This window comes from Eriocheir sinensis, chromosome 45, assembly GCF_024679095.1.
Source record: "Eriocheir sinensis breed Jianghai 21 chromosome 45, ASM2467909v1, whole genome shotgun sequence".
Taxonomy (NCBI): Eukaryota; Metazoa; Arthropoda; class Malacostraca; order Decapoda; family Varunidae; genus Eriocheir; species Eriocheir sinensis.
Window position 1 is genome coordinate 10,577,578 of NC_066553.1, and position 24,569 is coordinate 10,602,146.

General features: G+C 43.8%; 1 long non-coding RNA gene across 5 annotated transcripts; it reads left to right on the forward strand.

The window, feature by feature from the left end:
• Window positions 1–6,121: 6,121 nt before the first annotated feature.
• LOC126980732 (uncharacterized) lies at window positions 6,122–22,609 on the forward strand. Of its 5 annotated transcripts, none has more exons than XR_007733475.1 (5): window positions 6,122–6,238; window positions 11,616–11,686; window positions 13,327–13,413; window positions 14,044–14,155; window positions 22,403–22,609. It is a non-coding gene; the product is annotated as an uncharacterized LOC126980732 (long non-coding RNA). The 5 variants fall into 5 exon arrangements; XR_007733479.1 differs by lacking the exon at window positions 6,122–6,238 and adding an exon at window positions 8,741–8,779; XR_007733476.1 differs by lacking the exon at window positions 6,122–6,238 and adding an exon at window positions 9,708–10,140.
• The last annotated feature ends 1,960 nt before the right edge of the window (window positions 22,610–24,569 follow it).

A 24,569-nucleotide genomic window follows, 5' to 3' on the forward strand; every position in this document is an offset into this window, starting at 1 on the left:
CTCGTGACTCACGTGTTGTGTCCACATTCGTCTCCTCGAATTCTTCTGAGTGACAATGGCACCGAGTTTAGGAACTCAGTATTGAGCGAAATATGCGCTCAGTTTAACATCACGCAATCCTTCATCACAGCTTACCACCCAGCTGCTAATGGGTTGGCGGAGAGGGCTAATAGGAAAATCTTACAGGTCCTCAGGCCTATCGTGAACGATCTCCACGATAATTGGGAGGATTGGCTATCGCATATAGCCGCTTCCATAAATACGTCGGTAAACGACTCTACGGGGAAGTCTCCCTACTACATCTTGTATGGGGTGGAGAAACGTCTTCCGTACGACTTCCTAACAACCCCACAGCAACCTCTCTACAACATTGATAGATACGCACAACAGCAGATGCATATGTTTTCCAAGATACACTCAGAAGTTAGGTGTACGTTAAAAGCTACGAAGGTTGAAATGATGTCAAAACAACACAAACAGGCCGTCTTGGTGAATTTCAAAGAGGGTGACACAGTCATGATTAAGCAAGCGGAAAGGAGTTCGAAACTGGGGGCTAAATTTGTGGGTCCTTACCGAGTTGTTCGGAATGTCAGGGGAAATCGGTTCGAGGTTCTCGAGTCGAATAGTGGAGTCAGTCTAGAAGTTCACAGTGATCGTCTGAAAGTAATTCCCTCACCTTTGGACCTTGATATTGGTACTTCCCCCTCAGAGTCAAATGTTCAACAAGATAATCCCAACACCCATAGCTATAACTTGAGACCACGGGTTTAAATACTTCATTCCCACCACTTTCAGATCATGATGTTGCGTTTTCTGACCATCTTGTTGTCCCTCGGCTCCCTGCTTGCAACAACACCCATCCACCTGAAGCCTGGTGCCCTCACGGCACACATAGGAGAGGTCTTCCTCATAGAAGATGTGCTCCTCGTAAAATATCCATATACTTCCTTGACCAACACCACGGACACAATCAGGATAGTCTCAGAAAAACTACTCGGCATGGCAGACGCTATCCGGGCTACCAAGACTAGGGAATCAAAGGCTCCTTCTAGTACCAACTCTCTGACTCTTTTTCAACTACTGGAGGATAGGATTCTGTTCTTACGGGGAAAGGTTGATGAGGTAAACATAAATTATAGTTCTCACTCAGTTCACTCTCGGGTAAAGAGGGGGTTGCTCAACATCGTTGGGTCCGCCTCAAAGTTCCTCTTCGGTACGGCAACCGACGGGGACGTTCGCGATTTGCGGGACCACTACGCTCATGTACTTTCCTTTGCTGCTCGAAATCGCAGGGTGATCAACGCCAATTGTAGGAAACTTGCGCAATTGCATACTAACATTGCGGTACTGCTAGAGCAGACAAATAAGATGGTAGAGGTTATCAACATAGTTGTCAAACAGATCGACCAGGTGAATCAGTTTCTCCTCCTAGATCAGGCCTTGCATGTATTGGAAAACGTCATTAACTCCGTCGCAACGGCAAATCAGCTGGTTATTAGCAACGTGGTTGACGCAGCGCACGGTAGAGTCACACCTGCCTTGTTCCCTCTACACGATTTGAGAACGACTGTCCAGATCGGGTATCAAAATTATAGCCTGACGCCTTTATTCACCCCGGACATGAGTCAATATTTTTACCCCTTGAGTCCAGCCTCACCCCTGATGCCATAATCATTCATGTTCCATTTCAGACGGCGGACGTGTTTGAGGCGCACGAAATTGTCCCGTTCCCTTTTTCAGCAAGGGACAGTGTGTTAGCCCTGGACACGTCCCCGTCTCTTGTTCTAATCGCGAAGGATTTCGCTCTGTATTCAACGGGTAGCTACTCACTCTTGCAGTATTGCAAGGAGACGGTCTTCGGGCGATTCTATTGCTCTGCGTCTCTCTTTGCCTTCCTTCCAGTTCGGGGAGGGGTATGCGAGATCGCCCTCACCCGCGTGAACGCGTCTGACGCTCTTTCCCTGTGCCCTTACAAGCAGCTAACACCAACGCCTGTTTTCCATAAGAACTTTCAGGGTCTGCATTATTTTTATTTCCCTCAGTCCTTCTATGTATCGGTCATCGGCCCGGAGGGTACCACTTATCAACGGGTTACTGGTCACTATGCCATAGCGGAAGCATGCTATATCCGCTCCACTAACATAACAACGTACCCGTCCCGGATTCGTCTGGTTTTCACGGCCAATATTTCCCATCGAGTGTTTCCTCTACGGTCTCTCGATGACATTCATTTCTCCAGCATCTCGTATGTGACTAATTCCCTTAATTCATTGTCTTTCGCGAACAAAACAGAGTTTGCGGAAACCCTGGAGGAAACGCTGCCTGATTATTTGCATCTCCCCTACCTGTACCCTGGATTTTTTGTACCAATGTTTCTGATGTTCGTCAGTCTCGTCGTCATGTGCTACCTTATTAGGAGAAACTCTGTCCTGCACGATTATTTGGTTGTGCAGACACGGCGACTGGATGCCGGGAGGCCACTGGCAAGGTAGTTTTTCCTTTTCTCAGACAAGTCAGGGGACAGAAACCTGGCTGCTCCTATACTTAACATTGTACTGTGTTTCACTACTGTATTTTTTTTTAGGAGCTAGATCAACGTTTCATTGTCTGTAACTATGCCAGTTGATAGTTTCTTATACATGTGTCCTTATATTTATCTTTTGAGAGGTTTCTTATGTTTCATGTCACACACGTTGTGGTTTCCCTCTCCCTATTTATATTATAATTCCACATCTGTTCTTACATAGCCAGTGTTTTAATATAATTGTATCATAGGCAGTCTGCTTGACAGCCTCCCTCTATGTATGTTCATGGTACCTAGACTGCTATTTCGATTTTTATATATCGCGAGGTCGCGATCACTGGTAGGTGACCGAGCAGTGTTATAGTAGGATATCAATGTATTATTATTATTTAATATCACCACGAATTAGGCATACAATTGTCAATGGAAAAACCCCACGACAGATAGATCACGCCACCTTATAGGAATGTCGTCCGTCAGTGTTTACCGTCTCAGTTTTGTATACTTAGCACTCCGATGGTGCGTGGAGGTCACCTTGACATACGTGACCAATTGTAACCATTATTTTCCAACCTGTAACTCGCCACTCCTTCACGAGAGTCCGACTGACACACAACGACAGTCGCTCTCGCTCCGTCGCTTCTTGTACATAAAGGCTACGAATATAATTCGCCTTAAGGAAGCTGAAGTCTTAATCAACACCCTTTAAACGCCCCCCGACAAGCCCGTTACACTGTTGTTAATTGTGCTCAATGTTTTTATTAGTTAAATAAATGCATTTGTACAGTTGTTTTGCTTTATTTTCATATGCCGGAGGATAAAATTGATCTTGATTTTCATGACCCTATTTGTGCTGAGTGAATGAGAGAGTTATAGTTCAGCAGTGTTATCATTAGGTAAAGTTGGAGGCATTTGATAAGCTGTGTGTTGTCTTGATCTTGACAAGTAATGCACAGGGCACCAGTACAGGTGCATAACACGGATATTTGTGTTGGCTGCTAGGGGGACTGGGGTGCCGAGTACGTAGGGAAGGGAAGTGAATAGGTGTACTACTACTTAGTCTTGGTGTGTTGTGACAAGTGAGCGTGTATTTGTTTTCTGAATGACTCTATTGTACCACAGTCTAAAGTCTGTAGGGGGAGGCTGTTCCAGTCATGTGTGGTGCGTGGAAAGTATGAGTCTGTACATGCGTCAGTGTTAGTGTGATATGTTTGGTATTTTTGGCTGAGTGTGTTACAAGTACGCTGACTGTTTGCGTCCTGTAAGTATGTGTGTGGGTCAATGTCAATGTAAGTGTATGTGATCTTGTACAGAATTTTAAGTGTGTGCTTGTCTGCACATGTGAAGAGGTTACATATTAATCTGTTGTTTGATCTGTGTTATGATGCCTGGTGTTCAAGTTCATTGTTTATAATGAACCGAGCCACGTTGGTGTTGATTAGTGCTGACTTATAAATGTTTGTGTGTGTGTGTGTGTGTGTGTGTGTGTGTGTGTGTGTGTGTGTGTGTGTGTGTAAGGATCCCACACCGTGGAACAGCATGCTAGTGTTGGTCTCACAAGTGTGTTGTTCATCAGCGCTTATTTGTCTCTGGCCCTTAAGCCTGCATCAAGTGAGAACCTATTACCCTGGGACACGGGCAAGTATCTAATGTCTATATAAGCTAAAAGAGTTTGCTTTCCCGGAAAACCCATTTATCCATCAGCCTGATAGGGAAGATGAACAGGTGGTGTGCCATCTGCCTAGGCTGGGCCTATGAATTTTAAAGTAAAAGAGTCGACATTAAGATGGTACAGCAAGACACAGAAGCTAGAGGGAGTAGACTGGCATGTAGGAGACTGGGGGAGCAATTGCTGTTGTTTAAAGCAAGAACGAGAAACCCGCAGCTAAATGGCAGGAACAGGAATGGGGGAAACCAGAACTGTAGCTGTAGGACAGGGGAGAAAGAATCAGTGGAACACCTAAAAGAAGAATGCAGCAATTATGAGAGGCAGAGAGGGGAGTTATTAGTAGCACCAGGGAGGAGTGGGCTAAGAGGCTGGAGGAGGATAACGGGGCAATCGCACGGTACGTGTTCGGGCTGTATGGAGATACAGTACTGGGAGAAAAGGCACAGATGCTTGAATAAGTGCACGGATAAGCAATGTCAGTAAGTTATTCCAGCAACAAACTGAAAAGTAAAGTGTGATAGTGTATTGCAGTGAAGAAAAAATAAGCTACACAGCATAATTGAAAGGAAAAGTGTGTGAATAAACAGAAGAGACGCCCGAGAGGAGGAGGACCTAAGGAGCGATACAAGTCAAAAGAAGAAATAAAAGAATGTTAGTTTACATATCCGCCTAAATGCGTTCCATTTACGGCGCGAAAACCCGGACCTGGGTCTGGGTTTAAAACCGAACCTGGTTCCGGGTTTTGTGTCAAATGGAAGATGCCTTAATTAAGCTTAGTCCATCCTCGCACTACAACGTTGATGAAGAAAAAACTGGTGCAGTCTACTACTACTACTACAAGGTACTACTACTACTACTACTGCGAGAAAGAGAGAGAGAGAGAGAATGTGCATGATAATTGTTATGGAGAACCACGCTTAATTAATGAACAGTGACTTCAAGGAAGGAATGGTGATGAAAATTAATAAAAGAAATCATATTTGTATGTGTTGAGAGAACAATCACTTATGAGATGAGGGAAGGTCATTTGTTGCTATTATATATAGAATAGGAGGATGAACGGAGATAGTGTGTGTGTGTGGGGGGGGGGGGGGTAGTAGTAATATAGTAGTAGTAGTAGTAGTACAACTAACATATACCCACATAGAAGGAGAAATTATATATATTGAACAAAAGACAAGTATATATGCGCTTGGAGGAGGAGGAGGAGGAGGAGGAGGAGGAAAAGAAGAGTGAAATTGAAAAGAGAAAGAGAATTAAGAAAGACGAGAGGAGGAGAGGCCAGAATGAAGTGGATAGATAAATAGCTAGATAGACGGATAGATAGACACAGGCTAGTGCATGATAACAGATATTAATAAACCGATAGATACTGAGGTTATTGCACAGGGATAGATGGATAGATAGATAGATAGATAGGCAGAGAGATAGAGACAGATAAACAGATAAACGGATAGATAGATAGATAGATAGACAGACAGACGGGTAAATACACTAGAAATAGACAAGAGAGAGAGAGAGAGAGAGAGAGAGAGAGAGAGAGAGAGAGAGAGAGAGAGAGAGAGAGAGAGAGAGAGAGAGAGAGAGAGAACAAAAAAATATTAATATTTTGCCCTTCCCCGCTTTGTCTCGCTTCGCATGTCCTTCTGCACACTTTTGTACACTTCTTCACACTTATCCACATCACCCTGCACACTTAGACACGTTATTATGCCCCGAGTTCAAGTGTTCTGAAGACTTAACTGATCCAAACTTTCCCCCCTCGTGTATCTTCTTTGTCTTTCGTTAATACTTAATAGCATAACCCTGATCTTATTTGTCTCCCCTTATCCGTTATTTTGAGCGTGTTTTTACCAGTGAACTTGCTCTATTTATCCGTCGTTAAGTTCTAAGCTAGTAGTTTATTAAAGTTCCAACACTATGATGACGTCACTGCTTCCTCCTCCTCCTCCTCCTCCATCTGCCCATGGCCGCCGATACACCGCTCTATTTTCCTTGTTTTTTAGGTTATTATACAGTGCCAGGAATCGCCATGCTGTGGGAAGGTAGGTGGATTCTTTGTCCTTATTTTGGTGTGCAGGGACAGGAAATCGGGGCGTGGAAAGAGGTGAAAATTGGAAAATCCGTTTCATGTGATGGTGATGGTGATGGGAGTGGTGACATTGGTGGTGATGGTGGTGGTGGTGGTGAGTGTTGATGGTGATGGCAGTGGTGACAATGGTGGTGATGGTGGTGGTGGGGATAACGGCGGTGGTGATGGTGGTGGTGGTGACAGGTGTTGGTGGTGATGACGGCGGTGGTGGTGACAGGTGTTTGTGGTGATGACGGCGGTGGTGACAGGTGTTTGTGGTGATGACGGCGGTGGTGACAGGTGTTGGTGGTGATGACGGCGGTGGTGACAGGTGTTTGTGGTGATGACGGCGGTGGTGACAGGTGTTTGTGGTGATGACGGCGGTGGTGACAGGTGTTGGTGGTGATGACGGCGGTGGTGACAGGTGTTTGTGGTGATGACGGCGGTGGTGACAGGTGTTTGTGGTGATGACGGCGGTGGTGACAGGTGTTTGTGGTGATGACGGCGGTGGTGACAGGTGTTGGTGGTGATGACGGCGGTGGTGGTGACAGGTGTTGGTGGTGATGACGGCGGTGGTGACAGGTGTTTGTGGTGATGACGGCGGTGGTGGTGACAGGTGTTGGTGGTGATGACGGCGGTGGTGACAGGTGTTGGTGGTGATGACGGCGGTGGTGACAGGTGTTTGTGGTGATGACGGCGGTGGTGGTGACAGGTGTTTGTGGTGATGACGGCGGTGGTAACAGGTGGTGGTGGTGATGACGGCGGTGGTGACAGGTGTTGGTGGTGATGACGGCAGTGGTGACAGGTGTTTGTGGTGATGACGGCGGTGGTGACAGGTGGTGGTGGTGATGACGGCGGTGGTGACAGGTGTTTGTGGTGATGACGGCGGTGGTGACAGGTGTTGGTGGTGATGACGGCGGTGGTGACAGGTGTTTGTGGTGATGACGGCGGTGGTGACAGGTGTTTGTGGTGATGACGGCGGTGGTGACAGGTGTTGGTGGTGATGACGGCGGTGGTGGTGACAGGTGTTTGTGGTGATGACGGCGGTGGTGACAGGTGTTTGTGGTGATGACAGCGGTGGTGGTGACAGGTGTTTGTGGTGATGACGGCGGTGGTGACAGGTGGTGGTGGTGATGACGGCGGTGGTGACAGGTGTTTGTGGTGATGACGGCGGTGGTGACAGGTGTTTGTGGTGATGACGGCGGTGGTGACAGGTGTTTGTGGTGATGACGGCGGTGGTGACAGGTGTTGGTGGTGATGACGGCGGTGGTGACAGGTGTTTGTGGTAATGACGGCGGTGGTGACTGGTGTTTGTGGTGATGACGGCGGTGGTGACAGGTGTTTGTGGTGATGACGGCGGTGGTGACAGGTGTTTGTGGTGATGACGGCGGTGGTGACAGGTGTTTGTGGTGATGACGGCGGTGGTGACTGGTGTTTGTGGTGATGACGGCGGTGGTGACAGGTGTTTGTGGTGATGACGGCGGTGGTGGTGACAGGTGTTTGTGGTGATGACGGCGGTGGTGACAGGTGGTGGTGGTGATGACGGCGGTGGTGACAGGTGTTTGTGGTGATGACGGCGGTGGTGACAGGTGTTTGTGGTGATGACGGCGGTGGTGACAGGTGTTTGTGGTGATGACGGCGGTGGTGACAGGTGTTTGTGGTGATGACGGCGGTGGTGACAGGTGTTTGTGGTGATGACGGCGGTGGTGACAGGTGTTGGTGGTGATGACGGCGGTGGTGACAGGTGTTTGTGGTGATGACGGCGGTGGTGACTGGTGTTTGTGGTGATGACGGCGGTGGTGACAGGTGTTTGTGGTGATGACGGCGGTGGTGACAGGTGTTTGTGGTGATGACGGCGGTGGTGACAGGTGTTTGTGGTGATGACGGCGGTGGTGACTGGTGTTTGTGGTGATGACGGCGGTGGTGACAGGTGTTTGTGGTGATGACGGCAGTGGTGACAGGTGTTGGTGGTGATGACGGCGGTGGTGACAGGTGTTGGTGGTGATGACGGCGGTGGTGACAGGTGTTTGTGGTGATGACGGCGGTGGTGACAGGTGTTTGTGGTGATGACGGCAGTGGTGACAGGTGTTGGTGGTGATGACGGCGGTGGTGACAGGTGTTGGTGGTGATGACGGCAGTGGTGACAGGTGTTGGTGGTGATGACGGCGGTGGTGACAGGTGTTGGTGGTGATGACGGCGGTGGTGACAGGTGTTGGTGGTGATGACGGCGGTGGTGACAGGTGTTTGTGGTGATGACGGCGGTGGTGACAGGTGTTTGTGGTGATGACGGCGGTGGTGACAGGTGTTTGTGGTGATGACGGCGGTGGTGGTGAGTGTTGATGGTGGTGATGGCAGTGATGATGGTGGTGGTGAGTGGTGGTGGTGGTGATGGTGATGGCAGTGTTGATGGTGGTGGTGGTGATGATGGTGGTAGACCCTCAGCAGTGATTGGGGTCAGCCGCCATGTCCACTCCACCAATTCCACCTCCATTGACAACAACAGTGACGGTGATAGGTTAGAGTATTTCTGTTATCATTAAGGGATTATTGAAGAAAGGGTAGCCTAATTATTTTGACATTTATTCCTAACTATTTGGGTGTTATTCCAGAAATCAGATTTGGTTAGGTAAGATTAATTGGTCTTTTTTATTCACCTTTTTACCATTAGACGTTCTGTTTACTCAATGGTTAGGTTAGATTTGGTCAGGTTGCCTTGGTAAAAATGGGGCAGGCTGTTCCGTTGTCACTGGTAGTTGGTGGGTGTATTTCTGGAGTTTTACCTGTAATATGAAGGTGATAACTCACAATGTATATATATGCTGATTTTTACCATTAACGTATCGTTAGCTTTAATGGGGACTGGATGGCCCCGTACTCTGCCTGCTAAATTTTCGGCTGGCCCCGGCCCATGATTTTTATTTATTCTTTTTTTTTTATAATATTGAAGCGAGGGCAGCCAGATATGTTAATACCTACAATATTAATTATTTTTAGGTCCCTGAGTGCAGTGCAGTAACAAGGGGGGTTGAGGGGAACGAAGCCTCCCCGTTAGATAGGTTATGTCAGGTTAGTGTAAATTTATTCAGCACGCAGTTTGGGGCAGCGGAAATATGCAGCGTGGGACGGGATGAAGCGGAAGTTGATCATTTAGTGATTTTCAGAACAAAATAGTGTCTCCATAATAAACAACATTATATTTAGTCCAAAAATAATCAGTCACTGCCTTGACATTGGTAGGCGACCCTCTTGTTAATAATTCCCTTGTTTTATGTTAGCTTTTGATGCTTTTAAAATTTATCCCCAACTTTCTCTCCCTATTTCTTTCCTCCAATGTTCTCTCCCTCCCTTTCTTTCCATCTCTTTCCTCCAATTCTGGTGACAAAACAGTTTTTTAATTACAGTAAAACCCCGATTATCCGAAATGGAAGGGGGGAAGCCTCTTTCGGATAAGCCGATTTTTCGGATAACCCGGATTTATGGCCGCCATTTTGATCGCCGCCATTTTGATTTTGAAACCAAACAAACACACGCTACGCTAAACAAAGTAGTACGCTTAAAACATGTGATGTAAATGTTTTATTGTATGTTTGTCTGTGTGTCTCCTTGTCTGGACCAGTGTATGTTGATACTTGTGAGCGTTGCAGATCTGAATTGTGAATGTTGCAGAGTGCGATTGTGAATGGTTGTGCAAGCTTGCAAGTGTGACCTTGATGCATCGTGCAGGTGGAGACACAGTATGATGACTCATATTATCGCGCAACTCGTATGTTGGAAGGGGAATGTGGCATGGAGTGGAGAGGGGAGTCGTGTTTGTGTCGTTGTCTTGAGAGTACGGTGTGAGAGTAGTCGTGCACCTACGTCCTTGCTGGGGCGAAGGTGCGGACGTGGTGTTGTTGAGAGTTTGTTTAATGTTTTTTGTCTAATACATTGATCTATTCGTTACAAGCTATTTCGGCAATACGTATTAGAAAGCATATTCATTTTAACTGTTCTTATCAATTTTAAATGTGTTAATATAGTACATATGTAGTTACTTTTATTTATTTTTGATGTTTTATAACGTTTTAGTATAGAACATTTTTTTTAATTGCATTATCCAGATCAATTTCGGATAATCCGGTTTTTCGGATAATCCGCTTTCGGATAATCGGGGTTTTACGTACTATTTATTTTTTTGTTATCTCTTGATGTTTTTTAAATTACTGTGAGAAATATTTCGGCAAGTTCATCGGACGTTTGTTTTTCTCGCAAATCAATATTTTTTGTCCCGCTTCCCCCTCCCCTTTCAATCAATGGGGGGCATACACTGGGGGTGCGTTGCCTCACCCACCCCATGACGCTCACCCCAGGGGTCCCTCCAGGCAAGTCCCCCATGCAGGCCCCCTTCCTCCCCATCCCCAGCACCTCACGGCAGGATCTGTTGACATGCTCAAGCCATGAACTCTGTGGGCATCCCCTCGGCCTCTTACTCTTAAAAAAATTAGTGATTGCCGCCAAAAAAAGAAGAAAGAAGAAATCCGATTAACATCAAATAAATGAAAACTCCCCATAAATCAAAGTGTGCAGCTCATGCTTTGTGGAAACGCTGGGCCAGTCCTACAGTCCAGTGCAGCAAGGTTGTAATGAGACCCCAACCAAACACACAGTAAAATAGGAGGTAGAAATAAAATGTAATATATAGAACAGAAATATAACACAATGGCTGAAAATAAAAATGAACTAATGTAACCTGACCCAACCTGACCGGCCACCCCTTGCTGTCATAATGGTGCTGGGTTATCCCACTACTCAGTTTTTACTGCCCTCAGCGCTTTGGTGATATTTTCAGTCCTTTCAGCCGATGTACCCTGTCCACAGCTGGTAGCCTGAGGGTGACTTATCGGGGAACTTGTCACAGTAATTTCCGCACCCCAGCATGACACAGAAGGATGGCAGTTGGGCAAAAAATGTGTCTTTGGGTATTAACGGTGAGGCTCATTGGTCCTCCAGAGCTTGCCGTAAAGAGAGTAACCCCATTGCTAAGTGTGAGCAGTTACTCTCATGCACGCCACATACAATTTTAAGTTTGATCACAGTTCCTCCATGTCCTCTTTTGTATTTTTTTTTACAGTAGAGGAAACAGTTCAAGGGCAACAAAAAGGAAACAATAATAAAAAAAAAGCCTGCTACACACTGCTCCCACAAAAGAGTCAAGAGGCTGAAAGATAGGTCAATTTCAAGAGGAGAGGTGTCATGATACCCTCCTCTTGATTGCTATAACACAGTGTTCTACAAAAGTTTCAAATGTCTTTCTGGGTGTGTGTTGTGCCGGGCTGTGTGTTGTGTGGAGCTTAGTGTTTCCCTTGTTACAGGTGGTGGTGGACGGCAAACATTGTGGAAGCAGTCCTCTGAGTCATGGGGAGGACAACGCCACAACAGACTGGTAAGGGTTGCTGTTCACACTGGTAACCCTTTTGGTCCACTACATGTTTTCAGCGCATATTAACACTGTCAAGGAAACTGTCTGCCAGCATCTTGTTTATTAGTGAGTTATGATAATTTAAATCTGATAATAATCACTCAAGTTTTGGGTCACTTGACATGTATATAATATTTTTTTCTGGAATTATCATTTCCATTTACTGTTGATGAGGTTTCAGGCCCATCAACAATATATGATGTCAGCCAAAAAAACAAAAACAAAAAACAAATAATAATAATAATGATTTTTTTTTTTTTTTTTTTACAACAAAGGAGATTGCTCAAGGGATGCAGTTGTTGATAATGTGGTAGTGAATGAGTGAGCTTTGATTACTTTCCTGAAGGTCACTGGTGTGTATGTGTGTGTATGTGTGTGTGTGTGTGTGTGTCATCTCAATAACCTTGACATTTTCATAGTCACATTGTCATATCTCGGCTCGCCCTAAAATATCAAGATCTTTTCTTATATAGCATCACAAATATCCAAAATCTACCGGAACAAAATAGTTTCGTCCTCACAGATTTCAGTGTGTAGCAAAACAGGGCCTTTTTTCTTTTACCCCCATCTATTCAGTCTGGGAAACTAACGACCTGCAATAACAACCCATCATTACAAAACACACCAAATCCTACCACAAAGAACTGTTAGGCAATCTCCAAAGGTCTGTCCCCTGAATCAATGAAGCAGACCAAGGTGCCTTTTTATCAGAGCCAGCGAGGGAATAAATCTTTGCGGTTATTGCTGTAACTGAAACTTTAGAACATAAGAACATAAGAACGCAGGAGTCTGCAAGAGGCCGGTAGGCCTGTACGAGGCAGCTCCTTTGACCCTAAGCTCCCGTGTATCTAACCCCACCTAATATCGCTGTCCATGAATTTATCTAGTCTATTTTTGAATGTGACAATTGTATTGGCACTCACCTCATGACTGCTAAGCCTATTCCACTCATCCACCACCCTGTTAGTAAACCAATTTTTGCCTATGTCCCTGTTGAATCTGAATTTATCCAGTTTAAACCCGTTACTTCGTGTCCTACCCGGTTCACTTACCAACAAAACCTTATGAATGTCTCCCTTATTAAAGCCCTTCATCCATTTATAAACCTCGATCATGTTTCCACGCACCCTTCGCCTTTCTAGAGAATGCAGTTTTAACTGTTTGAGTCTTTCCTCGTATGGCAAGTTTCTCAACCCCTGAATCATCTTAGTCATCCTCCTCTGCACCGATTCTAACATTTTGATATCCATTCTATAGTAGGGTGACCAGAACTGAACCGCATAGTCAAGATGAGGTCTAACTAATGCTAAATATAGTTTGAGGAAGACTTCGGGGCTTCTGTTGCTTACGCTCCTTGAAATAAATCCCAGTACCCTATTAGCTCGATTTCTAGCTTGAATGCATTGTGCCCTTGGACGAAGATCAGAGCTCACTAAGACCCCTAAATCCCTCTCGCACCCAGACCTACTTATGAGAGTGTCATTTAAGCAATAGTTATGTGAGGGGTTGTTCCTACCTACACTCAGAATACTGCACTTCCCTACATTGAACTCCATCTGCCATTTATCCGCCCATGGTCTTTCAATGTCACTGTGTGTTTCCAGGATAATGCAAGTGAAGGCCACGAGAGAGAAGGGGAGAGAGGACCAGGGAATGATCCGATGTTTTGCTGCCCCCCTCACTGAGACAAGGTGTGTGTGTGTTTTATTTTAATGTGTGGGTGTGTTTCAGAGTGACTACATCCTGTTGTTATTATTACAGTATCTTGCTTTATAGTCAGACAGCTAATCTGTTAGTATTGGCACTCACTCACCACATGACTGCCGGGCCTGTTCCACTCACCCACCACTCTGTTAGTATTGGCACTCACTCACCACATGACTGCCAGGCCTGTTCCACTCACCCACCAGTCTGTTAGTATTGGCACTCACTCACCACATGACTGCCAGGCCTGTTCCACTCATCCACCAGTCTGTTTGTATTGGCACTCACTCACCACATGACTGCCAGGCCTGTTCCACTCACCCACCAGTCTGTTAGTATTGGCACTCACTCACCACATGACTGCCAGGCCTGTTCCACTCATCCACCAGTCTGTTTGTATTGGCACTCACTCACCACATGACTGCCAGGCCTGTTCCACTCATCCACCACTCTGTTAGTAAACCAATTCTTGCCTGTGTCCTTGTTGAATCTGAATATATCCAGTTTAAACCCATTACTACATGTCCTGCCCAGCTCTCTAACCATCACAATCTTATTAATATCCCCCTTACTAAAGTTCTTTATGCTGTTATAAGATACACAACACTTCATTACAGCCGCTAGACCCACCCATCGGCAAGTGTTCCAGGAGGCAAGAAGGAGCATGGGAGTGACTCTACAGCATGGAACTTTGACAGACCTCCTCCCCCTGCCTTCAAGTCTGGCCAAGTAAGTGTGTGTGTGTGTGTGTGTGTGTGTGTGTGTGTTTTTCTAAAGGAGTGACTAAAGACTCCCTCCACCCCGCCCGTGTAAATAGATGCCGTGCATCGCAACAAACCCGTAACCGTGATCCCGCAAGTACCACCACCTCTATTACCAAGCCTCTAGATAACTTAAAAATCCTTAGTTTCAATGCGCGTAGCCTAAGAAACAAATTTGATGAACTGAGATGTCTTGCTCTAACAGAAAATTTTGACATAATTGCTATAACCGAAACATTTATCGACACCACAAATATTGATTTAAGTTCCGAATACAACATAGATGGCTACAGACTCTTCAACAAATATCGTGTAAACCGTAGAGGCGGTGGCGTCGCCCTTTATGTCAAAAGCTATTTGCAACCCACTGACAAAACGCCAAGAAACAGTAACGTTGAACATTTGTGCGTGCGAATAAACACTGCAAAAGTCAATTTAAATATATCTGTCACTTACAGACCTCCCGGGCAATCACTCAACGACAACCTTGAAATGTACAGCGTCTTAAGGCAGTCACTTAATAACAACGACTCACTGATATTAGGAGACTTTAACCTCCCCCATATCGACTGGGCGACACTGTCAGGTACAGAAGGCGAGTCCCATAGAATGATCGAATTTCTAGAAGAAAATTATCTAAACCAAATGGTTTCTGAGCCAACTCGACAAAATAATATACTCGACCTTGTTATAACGACCCAAGATAACCTAGTCAGTAGTGTCACGGTAGGAGAACACCTCGGTTCTTGCGATCATAAATTAGTGCGCGTCGACATTAGAGCTTAATCATCAGTGACTGAAAATAAAGTAAAGGTGCCCAATTTCAAAAGAGCTAACTTCGTAGAAATCCGACAAAAACTAACAGAAATACAACTATCAGATGACGGCAATGTAGAGGAAGCCTGGCTAAGCTTTAAAAATCACTTACTCGCTCAGCAGAACACATTCGTCCCCTTGTGTGAGAAGCGAATTAACACTAAAAAAAGCCCACCGTGGTTTAATAGCGAAATTAAACAATCAGTCAATGAGATAAAATTGTTTTACGGGGTAAAGAAAGAACAAAGCACGCCCGAAAACATTAGACTTTATAATGATACCAGGCGACGAGTAAAAAGACTAGTAGGTCAGGCAAAGCGTAGGTATGAAGAAAATATTGCAGCCAACTGTAAAAATAATCCGAAATCTTTCTTCAGTTACATAAACAACAGAAAGGCGATCAAAAGTGGTATTGGACCTTTAGCAAACAGCGACGGTGCACTAGTGACTGACAGCCAACACATTGCAAACCTCTTAAACAATTACTTTTCCTCGTTGTTTAATACTAAGTCTTCCTCTCGCTAACACCAACACCAGTACTATTGTAAATCTCAAACATGCATTGCCTAGTTTTGAAATAACAACCGATGAAGTCCTTAAAGCTCTCCATTCACTTAAAACAAATAAAAGTCCCGGACCCGACAAAGTATATCCTATACTGCTTAAAGAAACAAAGAGCGAAATACTCTCCTCCCTCACTACCGTATTCAATATGTCCTTGCGACAAGGCATCGTCCCTTCGGATTGGAAAAAGGCTAACGTGACACTGATTTTTAAGAAAGGAGACAAAAAAATACCAGGTAACTACCGACCCATTAGTCTAACTTCAATTGTAGGTAAGCTACTCGAGAGCATAATTAGAGACAAAATTGTGAGTTACCTCGAAAACCACTCATTAATTGGGGATTCACAACATGGCTTCCGTAACAAAAGATCCTGCCTGTCAAACCTACTGACCTTTTATAACGATCTCTTCTCAATTTATGATGTAACCAAATCAGTGGACGTAGTCTATCTTGATTTCCAGAAAGCGTTTGATAAAGTCCCACATCATAAATTACTTTATAAATTAAGGCAAATAGGCATTGACGGTCAAGTAAACCAATGGATCGCGAGTTGGTTGAGCAACAGACAACAAAGAGTTGTGATTGACGGATTTAACTCAGAGTGGCGCGGTCACTAGTGGCGTCCTTCAGGGCTCGGTTCTTGGCCCAGTGCTCTTCATTATTTACATCAACGACGTGGATGTTGGACTCAATAATCGCATTAGTAAATTTGCAGACGACACAAAGATTGGTAACTCGGTTCTCACTGACGAAGACAGGCAAAGCCTCCAAGAGGATTTGCACAAAATTTCAGCTTGGTCGGATAGATGCCCTTTAACGTAGACAAGAGCTCACTAAGACCCCTAAATCCCTCTCGCACCCAGACCTGCTTATGAGAGTGTCATTTAAGCAATAGTTATGTGAGGGGTTGTTCCTACCTACACTCAGAATACTGCACTTCCATACATTGAACTCCATCTGCCATTTATCTCCCCGGTCATACAATCTGTTGAGTTCACCTTGGAGAATACTAGCGTCCCGATCCGACTCATTTACTCTACCGATCTTGGTATCATCTGCAAATTTACTAACATCACTACTAATTCCTGTATCTAAGTCATTGATATAAATAATAAACAAAAGTGGACCTAATACCGAACCTTGTGGGACCCCACTCGTAACACATCCCCAGTCAGATCTTTTACCATTGATTTGCACTCTTTGCTTCCTAGTGCTAAGCCACGCCTTGACCCAGTTCAAAACTTTACCCTCTACTCCATGAGCCTGTAATTTAAGCAACAGTTGTTGGTGAGGAACTTTGTCAAACGCTTTACTAAAATCAAGATAGATTACATCATAATTTTCATCTCTGTCAACCGCCTCAAATACTTTATTGTAGAAGGACAAGAGATTGGTGAGGCATGACCTACCTTTTGTGAACCCATGCTGCGAGTCGTGAATTAAGCTATGTTTCTCTAAATGCTCCCGAATGTTCCTGGCTATTATGGACAAGCAGCATCTTGCCTATAACCGATGTTAAGCTAACTGGGCGATAGTTTGAAGCAGCTGACCTGTCCCCCTTTTTAAAAATCGGCGTCACATTAGCTACTTTCCTTAGGCTTGGCACATAGCCAGTATGAACCGACATCTTAAAGATGTCGGTTAGTGGGTCACTGAGTACATCACCTAATTCCTTTAATACCCTCGGAAATATCCTGTCACGACCTGGTGACTTGTTCTTCTTAAGCTTATCTATCTCATCCTGAACTACTTGCCTGGTAATGATTATATCCCTCAATTTGTCGCCATCCCCGCCCTTATACACCTGAACTCTTTCCGGTATAGTCGTTCGATCCTCCTGTGTGAATACTGAAAGGAAATAGTCGTTCAACAATGTGCTCATATTTTCGTGATTTTCTACTAGCTCCCCTGCGTTTGTTTTCAGCGGTCCAATTTTCTCCCGTGTTTTTGTTCTTTACATCTGAAAGAAGCCCTTAGGATTATTTTTCGCCTCATTTGCTACTTTGATCTCATAGTTCCTTTTTGCTATCCTGGTGTTTTTCTTAACTAATCTAGATAGTTTGACGTACCGGCCCCTGAGATGTGTTTCACCATTCTTTATTTTCTGATAAATTCCCTTCTTTAACCCAATCTTGTGTTTTAGTCCACGAGTCATCCACTTAGGATCATTGTTTTCTTTTCTAAGTGTTCGCTGTAGTATATGCTGTCCTTGCCCCTCTACTATTACTCTAACTAAGTTATTGTAAGACATTTCTACCTGGTTCTCCTGGCTCTCCAATCCGCAGTTCTGGCCCTCATGAATCCCTAAATTATCCCAGTTTACCCCTTCAAGATGTCTTCGATGCCCCTCGTAATCTGCTATTCTGAAATCTGGCACTAACACTGGGTTTGGTTCGCAGGTTACCACCCAGTCTAAGCTAAAACGAACCGTTCTGTGGTCACTATTTCCTAACTCTCCGCCCACCTCCAACTCACGTAGCAAGTTCCCATGATTGGTTAGGACTAAGTCTAATATGTTATCTCCTCTGGTAGGCTCAGTAACTACCTGCTTAAGGAAATTATCTTGTATAACTTCAAGAAAGTCCTCGGCTTCCAGGTCACCCACTAGGTCTTCCCAGTCTATATTCCTATTATTAAAGTCCCCCATTACGCAGACATTTCTACTCATACTCGCCCTGCCAATCTCCTGTAGTAATATACTCGTGTCCTGCCTGTTAAGGTTGGGTGGCCTGTACAGAACTCCTAGAGTTAGTTTTTCTTTCCCTTTGTAAACGTCCACCCAAACTGATTCTGAATCCATGTTAGTTTCGACTGAATTGTTAACTAAACATTTAAGTGAGTCTTTAACATATAGCGCAACTCCACCTCCCTTTCTGCCCCTTCTGTCTTTGTGAAACATCTGATAACCCGTTATTTCAAATTCTGATCTAAAATTTCTATTAGCAGTGTCTATCCATGTCTCAGTGATCGCTATTATGTCAAAATTTTCTGAACAAGCTTCACCCCTTAGTAAGTCTGTCTTGTTTCTGAGGCTCCTGCTGTTAGTATAGAAGATTCTTAGCCCGTCCTCTGTTACTCCTCTAGAATTACTTCTAAGCTGCCTGGTTATATTATGAGCTAGATGTCCCCTCCCATTGCTCCCATTACTCCTTCCCCCCCTCGCCTGTACTAAAAAATCCCTCAGGGTACCAAGTGCTCGCTCAAGGGAGTCTGAGAGAGCCTCAACACCCTTGAATGTCAAGTGTATCCCGTCACGGGCGTAGAGGGCGTCGTTGCCAAAGAAGAGGTTCCAATTGTCGACGAACAGCCACCCATTGCGCCCGCAGTGCTCAGCAAGTCTGCTGTTCACTGCTATTGCCCTGGACAGCCATCCATCGCCAACGCCCCTCCTTGGCAGGACGCCACACACTACTGGCGACCCACCAGCGTCACGTATCCTGCCTAACAATTCTCTAAAACGCCTGAGAAGGTCCTCGCTTGGAACACGAGAAACGTCGTTTCCGCCACAGCTGAGAAAGACAATGGGGTTCGATCCCTCGCTTGCCATACACGCCTCAATCCTGTCTGATATATGGCCCACCCCTGCCCCTGGGAAACACACCCTCGTCCTGTTCTTATCCTTGGAGCAAAAATACCTGTCAACATGTTGAAACAATACTACCGGCCAGATGCAGCCGCAGGTTGCTTGCGAGAAAGTGAGTATGATGAGAAGGTGAGGTGTCTAGAGTTAGTTAAAGCTCACTATTCTCAACCTCAGACCGTAGATGTGGGAGCGGTAGTAGTAATACAAGATGATGAGGACGGCGAGACTCCTCTCACGATCTTCTCTAGACAGACTGAGTCAGTGCATGACGTGACGCTGGGAGGAAAGTTAACCCCAGAGGAGAGGGAACAATTAGTATCGTTGCTAGAGCGTCTGGTAGCAGATTAAGATGATGAAAGTGAACAGATTAGATGGGTTCAGGCGTCGCCACCCCCCATGGTGCGATCAGCCAAACTCACTATTCTCAGCCTTAGACCGTAGATGTGGGAGAGTTTTGCGGCATGCTTAAAATTTAAGTTGCATGGTATGGTGCATGGTGTGATAATGTAAGAAAAATTAGGCAGTTAGCCAGGAATTTATACAATAAGTTACATCATGTTTACACCTACCTACCGCTTCTCCACATCTGTCCCACCTACACTATGTATACCTACATAACACCACTTACATATTGTGAATAAATGTGGCGAAGTTCGCCAAGCCCGCTCTAAAAGGTACTGGCGCCTCGCTATGGAGTTTTCCCTCTTGTTTGTGTAGTAACGTAAATGATGAGGTTTTTCACTCACAGGCGAACCGTCAATTACCTGAGCAGAGGTTAACTGACATACACCACAGTATGAGAGGGTGTGTGAAAAAGTGTGAGCAAGTACTGTCAGGAACATGCTAATTCTGTAGGCGCAGTTGTAGGGCATGTTAGCAGTGTTGGCAGCGTTTTCACAGTTTAAAAACTTTTCTCTGAAGGATGTGGGGATTAAAATCGCGTCAAACCTCAAATTCTCACATCAATGCATCGATGCAGCAAATAAAGCGAACAGAATGTTGGGCTTCATTAAAAGAAACTTTTTATTCAAGAATAAAGATGTAATACTTCCGCTCTACAATAGTTTAGTCAGACCCCACTTGGAATATGCGGTACAGTTTTGGTCTCCCCACCATGCAAAGGACATTGCTAAACTAGAAGGTGTTCAGCGTCGAGCAACAAAAATGATCCCTTCCTTGCGCAACAAATCCTACGAAGAAAGGCTTTCCACCCTTAACGTGTTCTCTCTTGAGAAACGTCGCCTCCGAGGAAAACTGACCGAATGTTTTAAAATACTTAATGGTTTCACGAATGTAGACAAAACAAAATTGCTTATGATCGATGACACTTTGCGAACGAGGAACAATGGCACAAAACTCAAATGTAGACAAGTAAATTCAGACTGCCCCAAATTTTTCTTCACCAACGTTGTAGTGCGAGAATGGAATAAGCTCCCACCATCAGTGGTCCAGTGTAACACGATTGACTCCCTTAAAAACAAGCTCGACCGTCACTTCCTTGAACTTAATATTAACTAGAGTAGAAAAGCAACGTTTTGGAGCCATCTGATTAATGTAAAATCACTCAGGTTTAAGGACAGACCACCTAGTCTGGACCATGGGGTCTGTGTGGTCTGATTTTCTATGTAAATCTCTCTGTGTGTTGTTCAGGCTTCTCTTGTTGATATATTTATTTTATTTCATTTGTGTTTTGGTAATTATTTAGACCTCTGTTATACGTCTACGCTCTCATTACCACTCCTCTCTTATGCTCTCTCTCCAAGCTCTTCTTCTCCTCCTCTCAACTTTTCCTTCTTTTAACTCATTTTCTCCTTCATTTTGACTCATCTTTTACTCTCCCTTTTTATATTTTTTACTCATCATCTCAATTCTTCATTATGACTCATCATTTACTATCCACTTCTCTTTACATTCCTCTTCTAATAGCTTTTGTTAAGAACTTTAAACATTTTACTTACTATTATATTGATAGGTTATTGTATATACAACACCCAGCTATCACCTTCCTCAACACTAAACATCCTCGGTCTATCCTTAACTCAAAATCTCAACTGGAAACTTCATATCTCATCTCTTACTAAATCAGCTTCCTCGAGGCTGGGCGTTCTGTACCGTCTCCGCCAGTTCTTCTCCCCTGCACAGTTGCTGTCCATATACAGGAGCCTTGTCCGCCCTCGTATGGAGTATGCATCTCATGTGTGGGGGGGCTCCACTCACACAGCTCTTCTGGACAGAGTGGAGGCAAAGGCTCTTCGTCTCATCAGCTCTCCTCCTCATACTGATAGTCTTCTACCTCTTAAATTCCGCCGCAATGTTGCCTCTCTTTCTATCTTCTATCGATATTTCCACGCTGACTGCTCTTCTGAACTTGCTAACTGCATGCCTCCCCCCCTCCCGCGGCCCCGCTGCACTCGACTTTCTACTCATGCTCATCCCTATACTGTCCAAACCCCTTATGCAAGAGTTAACCAGCATCTTCACTCTTTCATCCCTCACGCTGGTAAACTCTGGAACAATCTTCCTTCATCTGTATTTCCTCCTGCCTACGACTTGAACTCTTTCAAGAGGAGGGTATCGGGACACCTCTCCTCCCGAAACTGACTTATCTTTCGGCCACCTCTTTGGATTCTTTTTAGGAGCAGCGAGTAGCGGGCTTTTTTTTTTTATTAATTTTTAATTTTTTGTGCCCTTGAGCTGTCTCCTTTGCTGTAAAAAAAAAAAAAAAAAAAATATATATATATATATATATATATATATATATATATATATATATATATATATATATATATATATATATATATATATATTATATATATATATATATATATATATATATATATATATATATATATATATATATATATATATATATATATATATATATATATATATATATATATATATATATATATATATATATATATATATATATATATATATATATATATATATATATATATATATATATATATATATATATATATATATATATATATATATATATATATATATATATATATATATATATATATATATATATATATATATATATATATATATATATATATATATATATACTTATTGCATAATATCGCAATATCTGTATATATGCAAAAAGTGAGCCATATGTTTTTTCTAAAATAAACACGAAATTATTTTTTGTGGTCAGTTATTTATTAAATAAATAGAGAACATTTCCTTCACTAAGAGGCTGATTCTGCAGGAATTTGACATCTTGTTCTTCTTCCAGAGTGTGCGGTGTGCCGCTTGACCAAGACAAGACGCCAGAGATGTCCGTTCAGCCATTCAATTCTGCCGAGGGAAAGAAGTCATGTTAGTCAACTCTGATGACCTGTACTTCTCTCTATGGTCTCTGCTAGGGACTGCTCTGTAAGCCAATCACAGATGTGAACTGTATCTGTACTATGAAGTCTTATAAATAAAGTTAAGGGCCACACCTATGACTTTATCTTGCCCCAAAACCATTTAGCTAATCTCCGGACACTTTTTTAGGTGTAATTGACTTAGGTACATTTTTTGGGATACTTTTAATGCAGATTACAGCATTTTGGTACATTTTCAGGCTACTTTTAATGCAGATTACTGCATTTTCAGGCTACGGTACAATTTCAGGCTACTTTTAATGCAAATTACAGCAGGTACATTTTCAGGCTACTTTTAATGCAGATTACAGCATTTTTTTATCGGTACATTTTCAGGCTACTTTTAATGCAGATTACAGCATTTTTTTTTTTATCGTTTTCAAGATATTTTTCAGCCGTAAGCTGATGTATCTTGTTGCTTTGATCTTTTTTAAAAGCTAATTCTATATATATTAAAGGGAGAATCTAATTTTCATACAGAAAAAACAACTTACAATATAAAAAGAATTATATATGGATTGGAAACAAGGCAATAAACATGAGATATAATATTCGTTCGCAAGTCAGTGGGATCATTTCTATGATATCCCCGACCTTTTCCGTCCTGACGGTCTTCACCTCAATGCGATTGGCTCAGCACGGCTTGGTAGGTTGCTGAACGAGGAGGTACTTTTGTACTAAAAAAACTCCGAGCGCGGGAGGGACACCAAAGTATCGTAAACAACCAACCAGTAGGGACCGCTCATTACACACCAAGGCACCCAACAGAGAACACAAGCAGACAACAGACTACTGTGCCTCGAAGCGTTGAAGTCAAGAAGGACATTTCTGTCCTATACACGAACGCGCGGAGCTTAATACCCAAACGGGATGAGTTACTTGCCTATGTTGACGTAGAAAGTCCGGACGTGATTGCCATCACCGAAACGTGGGCCACCTCTGACCACCTAGTGACCGAATTCTCAGTTCCCGGATACGAGAGCTTCTACAAAAACAGACTTCACAAGAAAGGAGGAGGTGTTATCTGTTACGTCAAGAACAAATACCCTGCCGTGGAAATAACCAAAGAAGACTCAGAGAAATATGACACTGTATATGTTGAACTGGAGACAAGCAAGCACAATAAAATAACGATTGGAACCGTTTACAGACCTCCAAAGCAACAAGCAGCGGACGACGAAGCGCTGTACGAGGAAATTCACACCATAACACAAAACAAATAGTCAGTCATTATCAGGGACTTTAACTGTTCCAACATTGACTGTACCACGATGATTGGAGATCGGGAGGGTAACAGATTGCTCGAAATGTTAGAGGACACTTTTCTTACTCAGATTGTTACCCAACCGACGAGGGAAAATAACTTATTAGACCTAGTACTCGTGAGTGATTCAGATCTCACACGTGAATGTCAAGTCGGCGAAAAACTGGATGGTTGCGACTAGGGTTTCCTTCCCGGGATCCCGGCCATAAATGGGCTTTTTTCCTTCCTGAATTTACGAAAATCCTGGAAATCCGGATACTTTTTTTTCTCTTATGTCGGCTACAAAATACGAAAATGTATGAGAGAGAGAGAGAGAGAGAGAGAGAGAGAGAGAGAGAGAGAGAGAGAGAGAGAGAGAGAGAGAGAGAGAGAGAGAGAGAGAGAGAGAGAGATGCCTGGGTTAGGACTTGGGAGCGAGACAGCGATGGGCTAAATCAGCTGTACGAGAACAGTACGTGTCGGACTGTCGGCCCGACACGTACTGTTCTCGTACACTTCTGGCAGTGAGTGAGCTTAGTCTATTCTGTTCCATCCCTGTGTAAAGGTGTGTACTGTGTAACGTGTGTTAATTTTGTAATGTGAAAGGAGTTGGTGTGGCCTGCTTCATGCTAATTGCTATCATAATAATTTCTTTGTTCTAACCATAATTCTACTTCGGTGGCTGAGCCAGTAAATAAATAATAGTGTAAAAACAAAACAAAACAAAAAATAAGTCGCCTATTCGTCATATCTGTGTCTTTGAATGTGAGTTCTTTATTGAGTTTTCGTGT